The sequence below is a fragment of the Triticum urartu genome, chromosome 2A (genome assembly GCF_056163025.1).
Source record: "Triticum urartu cultivar PI428250 chromosome 2A, HENAU_Tu73, whole genome shotgun sequence".
Taxonomy (NCBI): Eukaryota; Viridiplantae; Streptophyta; class Magnoliopsida; order Poales; family Poaceae; genus Triticum; species Triticum urartu.
The window spans coordinates 646,241,850-646,248,746 of NC_141874.1; the positions used below are offsets into that span (position 1 = coordinate 646,241,850).

The window sequence follows — 6,897 nt, forward strand, 5'->3', positions numbered from 1 at the left end:
AAGATAAAGATTTATATCATTTCTCGGTTGTCTCGGCCCTTGAATAAGCATAGCCATGTGTATGTATTTTTCCTTCATGCACAACCAGGGGGAGGTTGTACATCCATACAAACACGGGCCATGTGCTATGATTGGTGTTCTCGTTGCCAAATGGATTCATGCCATCACTACTAGCGCCAAGCACGATGTTCCTTGGATCATTTGCAAAAAAACAAATTCAGCATTTAATGCTCTCCACTGGCTCATCTCCGTCATCTGGCTTCACCCTCTCCGCGTGCCAGCGCATAAGCTTTGCTTCCTTAGGATCTATGAAATACCGTTGTAGACGTGGAGTGATCGGAAAGTACCATACAACTTTCTGTGGAGCTTTCTTTCCGGCCTTTTTATATCGTGAAGCATTGCACTTTGGACAGATGTTTTTTTTCCGCGTGCTCGTTCCGATATATGATGCAATCATTGATGCATGTGTGATATCTAATGTGTGGCAGATCAAGAGGGCACACGATTTTCTTTGCCTCCTCGACACTAGTAGGACACAGGCTTCCCGCGAGAAGAACCTTCTTTAGATACTTCAGAAGCTCATCCAGGCTTGCATCTGTCCATTTGTTTTTTGCCTTCGTCTTTAGAAGTTCTAGTGTGAAACTCAAGCGGGGCACCTCGGGATTGCAACCATCATACAAAGGACTCATCGATTCTACCTCCAGTTGCACCAGTTTGGCCTCCTCTCTAGAAGCGGCTCTATCGCTAGTCATCTTCTTGCGAAGCAGGTCTCGAACATGCGGGTCCCGCATGGCTGAACTTAGTAGCGATGAAGACTGCGGCATGTCCGCGTCTTCTCCGCCTTGAACTGCCTCTTTGCCATCGACATTTCCGAGGCCATCTTCCTCTTCAGGCACATAATCGGTCATCTCTTCGTCTGGTGGCCCCATGTCGTTATTTCCTGCCCCGTCGACATGATCATCATCATCTTCTTATTCTTCTTCACTTATCCACAAAGTATGGCCATGCATGAAACCATGCATGAGTAGGGGTGCCTTGAATGTACCATCCTCAAAGGGGTCGAGCCTGACTATTCCTTTGCATTTTCGACACAGACATAAAACATCCTTCGGTCTTTTTCATACATGTCGTCCACAGCGGATTGCCGGTATCTTTTAACCATCCTTCCATTGACCTTCATGATCACCTGCGCGCGGAGCAAATATTATAACCACATATATATGCATGCATGGATCAAATTCATACAAAAATTCGGCATGACCTTCCTTAAACATAGGACATATTGAGTTGCCCGAAATTCGCCAAAACGGAATTGAATCGACATTTCGACAAAACATAGGCAACTCATGTCACCCACATTATTTCATCAAATACACAATGTAGGCAACTCAAATTATGCCACACACAATTCACTATATATAGAGTGACACTATTCTAATCCTAAGATTAGAATAACTATTTGTATCACGACGCGCCCCATATGGGCCCGATGAGATGTTCCGGAACTAGCCGAACTGCCACGATCCGTTCCTAACCCCGACCCATCCCCCTCCATCCCGTCCCTAACCCCCACTCCCTCGATCGGCGGCTACCTTCCCCGAATTAGGCCACCACCGTCGCCACCCTCCCGAATCGCGCCACCACCGCGGCCGCCCTCCCGAAGCGCGCCACCACCGCCGCCCCGCCCCACGGCACAGCTCCCGGCCTCCCAGCGAGCCGCCGCCCCGCCCCGCCCCTCGCACCGCCTCCGTTCCTCCCAGCGCGCTGCCGCCCTGCCCCATGGCGCCCAGCTGCTCCGCCCTCCACTGCCTGATCTCCGCCACCCACCGGACCTGACGATCAGCGCCACCCTTGGCCACGGATAGGGGCTGTAGCCTTCTCGGGGCGCTGTCGTGACCTTCCCAGAGGGGCCACCGCGACCTTCCCCAGCTCTGCCCTCTGTTGTGACTGCCGTCGACGGCCTTCTATCCATGCTGGAGCTGCCCCCCGCCTGGATCCGGCCTCGCACAGCCCCCTCGCCTGGATTTGGCACCAGCTGCCGTGCCACCCCCACGTCTGGGTCCGGCCGCTGCAGTGCACTTGCCCCACTCCTAGGTCCGGCAGCCGCGCCTCCCCCGCTCTTGGGTCCAACCATCAGCACCCCCACCCGTAGCACACGAGCGCCGACATCCACTGCCAGTCCCCAAACACACCGCCCAAGGGCCCATGCCCCATCCCCCGACATTATCCCGCCTCACTGGCGCACCATGGACGTCTTCCTCTTCTGCCTAGAACTTCTTCTCCAACCTCTTGCCTTGTCGGTGTTCCATTCATTCCGCTCAACATGGCTCTTCAGGTATGGCCAGGATTCGATCCCCTGGATTTCTCTTAGGAATCGAGATGAATTCTATCTTCTTTATATCTGATTTGCGCCTAATCTTGGTTCTTGGATCAGGTGTGGATGGTTGGGGAGGACGGCGAGGACCTCAAGAACCACAGGGAGCTCCTACCTCTCTCCAAGCTCCAAGGTGCGAATGATGATCCTCAGTTTCTTGGATTGTTGGTGTGTACCCTATTTGTTTGGGTAAAAAATGCCTCTTTTGGCTGAATATATACGAGCTTTTATTCGTTGGATGTCGTGGCCTTAGTCAACACTTTTAAATGACGACGCCCTCATGTAATTGCTTGAACAGAGGGTGACTTGCCATCGTTCTTGATTATCCTCTGTCGATTCGAACTATACAATTTATGTTCCTCACCCAAAGAAGCAACTGCTGAGAGTGGACACCTAACTAATAAGGCAAGTAGAACAAGGGAATGTTTTCAGTTCTCTTTTAGCTTTGAAAATTATCATTTTGAAAAAAAAAAATCAAAAACGGCCAGGTATCTGAATCCACTTTTCCGTAAACATGGTGTCTAGAAGCTGGGCTCGGTTCCGTAAACATGGTATACTCTGCTAAGCAGCTTCCAACACTTGCCCTGTTTTCTTTCAGAGATTGGTGTGTTATATTGGCATTTGGACCCAAAGAGGCCTGAAAGCGAAGAAGAGCTAGCGAAGATCCGCAAAGACAGAGGATATAACTACATGGTTTGCGACTCCCACCAACTCTTAGTTCCTCTTTGCTTCTCTTTAACCATGCACACCTTGTGTATGTAATCTGATAGTATTGCACATGCATCACTTGCTGAAGGATCACCTCGATATATGCCCTGGAAAGTTAGCAGACTTTGAGGAGAAGCTCAAGAACTTCTTCACAGAGCACATGCATGTCGACGAAGAGATCCGCTACAGCTTGGAAGGCGGCGGGTACTTTGATGTGCGCGACAAGGATGACAAGTGGGTTCGGATCTAGATAAAAGAAGGGGATATCATCGTGCTGCCGGCTGGAATTTATCATCGGTTCACCCTCGACGCCGCCAACCATGTGAAGGTACTGACTGGGATCTTTTATGTGTTTTACTGCTAAAGAGTTGTTGCGGTGATTATTTTTTGCATCACATTTTGCATAGAAATATGAATCTGTTTTGTCAACCAAGCTCATTGAAAGCATGAGTTAGGCACTAGATTAGAGGACATCTATAGAACCATCAAAAATAAGCGCAAGTCGCAAAACGGATCAACAAGATGGTTGACAACTAATTCTTCATGTAATGCTACTTGGTGAGGACCACTAAGGAAAAACAATACAATGGTGAACTAGCAGCATCACATTCACGGATCAGATGTACGACACAAGTTGGCCAATCTGGGTAGTGTATTCAAGTTTAGCAGAAAGTGTGCTCTCGTAGGATGCAGAAACAAGGTTCATTTTCAGCCGGTAATTAGAGAACTATGCTGTTAAACAACATCTATAAGCAATTAAAATGAGACGGTGTATATATGTAGAAGTTCTATCTTGCATTAGATATAAACTGGGTCCTTATCAAACTTAACACATTCTGATGCCTCTTGTCGTGCACAGCTCATGAAGCTCTTCCTAGGAGAACCAGTGTGGACAGCGCACAACCGGCCTCAGGAGGACCATCCGGTGTGGCAAGAGTATGTGAAGAGGCTAACGGACGACAATGCTGGTCTTGCTCTGGCAGCACACTGAAGTTTGTTTGTGATTCCTCAGCTATGTATTATAAACACCCATGCATGGACATATACATACACTTGGATGAAACTATGTTGTAATCTTGAATATGCAGGTGGCCTCGCTGGCGCACCATGGACGTCTCCGCTGCTGGCAAACGGCAAAAAAAGGATTGGCCGATCCAGTCGAGCAAGCTGTGGAAGAACAACTCGACTTATGTATGCTTTTTTTATCTAATATGGCTTATTGTACCGCCGCCGCTGTTTTCGGTTTTTTGCTCACATGCACTGTATTTGTTGGATGTAATGCCTGAGAACTAGCCTAGGAATAGATGCAGTATCTTGCTGGAGTTTGTCCAACTTTTAGTCAAATAGAAAATTTTGATGAAATGCACGCAGTTGTTGTTCGGCGGTGAAATTCATAGTCTTTGCAGTACCCAGTTAACGTTTTCAAAGTTTAATACTGCAAAAAGAATGAAAGTAAATATACTATACTTTGAAAAATAAAATGGAACGACGGAATCATATGGTGTTGTTCATATATAACCAAGAGAGGAGTTCAAAGAATCTTAACTTGTTGCATTTCATAAAAAAACAGTGGAAAAGCATGAACTAGCTAGGTGTGCTAGTTCAAATATGTACCATATCATCAACTTGAAATAGTATGTCATTCGCAAAAACATTTGGGGAGAATATGAAAAAGTGTGATATTACATTGCATTAAAAAATAAAGTTTTAAAAATACTCATGAGGATGTTGATATTTTAAAAATCCAGAAGTTCAAAAAAAATTGATCACGAAGTTCAAATAAAAAAGAGGAACATTTCAAAAGAATTTCTAAAAAATGGTTTTCCCATTCTAAAAAAACTAGAAGTTCAAATTAAAATATCGGTGCGGTCCAATGTTTATAAAAAAGGATTTTCCCCATTACTAACTAATAAAATTAAGAAATTCAAATTTAAAAAAATGGTAAAGTTAGACGTCTATTAAAAATTTAGATTTTTCTCATTTGTAAAAGAATAAAACCAAGATGTTCAAATTTAAAAAATGGCGATGTCTGATGTGTGTAAAAAACGAATTTGAGCAAAGAATGATTTCCCGCATTCAAAAAAAGGAGATCAAATTAAAAATAACGGTGTAGTCGAAAGTTTAAAAAAATTCCAAAATTTAACTTTTCAAAATTAATAAAAGCCTAGAAGTTCAATTTAGAATAACAAATCATTTGATTTTCACTGTTTAAAAAACCCCAAGAAGTTTGGTTCAAGAAACCTAAGAAGTTTAAATTTTAAAACACAGTTTTTCCTTGCTGCTAAACCAATAAAAATCGAGAAGTTCAAATAAAATAATGAAGAAGTATACGGAAAAATCAAATTATTTCCGTTTCTAGGAAAAATAAAAGTAGGAAATTTTAATTTTAAAAATTTTGTTTGATGCTTATTTGAAAACATATTTTTCCAAATAAAAAAGATGAAGTTCAAACTGAAATAACAAAGAATTTCAAATTTTATTGAAAACTAGGATTTACCTGTTCAAAAAATAAAAAACACAACTCCATTTTTTGCATTTTTTAAAACAACTCATAAACGAAAAAATGGTGAAGTTCAAATAATATATAAATGATTTTCCTTATTTAAAAAAACTAGAAGTTCAAATTAAAATAACAGAGTGGTCTGATGTTTATAAAAAATTGAATTTTCCCGTTACTAACAAAGAACTAAGAAATTCAAATTTTAAAAATGGTGAAGTTCGATGCCAATAAAAAAACCAGATTTTTCTCGTTATTAAATGAATAAAACTCAGAAGTTCAAATTTTAGAACATCTTCATGGTTAGATGTGTGTTAAAATCATGTGGGTGTATGTGTGTAGGTGTGTGGCAACACAAAAGTTCGGATGAGTAAAAGGTAATAAAATGAAACCTAAAAATTATCATTGCAACAAGTTCCAAAAAGAAAAAGGAACACACCATTGAAATATCCGCATGGCTAGGAAAATGAAAAAAAAAACTGATTTTCCCCATTCTATAAAAACTAAAAGTTCAAATTAAAAATAACGACACGGTATCATTGTTTTAATCAAAAAAATCATTTTCCCGTTACTAACCAATAAAACTAAGAAGTTCAAATTTAAAAAATGGTGAAGTTCGATGTCTATAAAAATTCAGATTTTTCACATTATTAAAAAATAAAACCAAGAAGTTCAAAATTTTAAAACAAAGAGGTTCAAAAAACTCAATTTTTCTCGTTACTAAAAAATAAAACTAAGAAGTTCAAATTAAAATAACAGAGAAGTTCAAAGTTGATAAAAACCTCAGATTCTCGTTCTAAAGAATAAATAATAAATTCAAATTAAAATAAGGGAATAACAAAAAAGTTCTAAAAAAATTCCCCTTTTTTTTAAAATCGAATTTTCCCCGATACTAAAGATTAAACCAAGAAGTTAAATTTGAAAAAACTGAGTAACTCAATGTATATTAAAAACTTAGTTTTTCTCGTAACTAAAGAATAAAACCAAGAAGTTCAATTTTAAAACATAGAGAAGTTTGTACTACATGATGTGTGTTTGATATGAGAAAAATGAATTAAAAGGCAAAGTCCCAATTTTTAAAGAGAACTCACATTTTCCTTGTTATAGAAAACTCAGATTTTCTTCGTTATTAAAGAATGTAAACAAGAAGTTCAAAAATAAAATAACAAGAAGTTCAACTTTTAAAAATAGAGCGCTTCAAGATTCATAAAAAGGGATTAAGAAATAAAACCAGGAAGTCAATATTAAAAATATGGAGATGTTCGAGGATTATAGAAAACTCAGATTTTCCTCATTATTAAAGAATGGAAACAGGAAG

General features: G+C 40.6%; 1 pseudogene across 1 annotated transcript; it reads left to right on the forward strand.

The window, feature by feature from the left end:
• The first annotated feature begins 1,545 nt into the window (after positions 1–1,545).
• LOC125539375 (acireductone dioxygenase 4-like) lies at positions 1,546–4,306 on the forward strand (annotated as a pseudogene). Its single transcript, XR_015617252.1, has 5 exons — positions 1,546–2,335; positions 2,435–2,507; positions 2,973–3,067; positions 3,171–3,410; positions 3,942–4,306. The product of XR_015617252.1 is annotated as an acireductone dioxygenase 4-like (transcript).
• Positions 4,307–6,897: the final 2,591 nt, after the last annotated feature.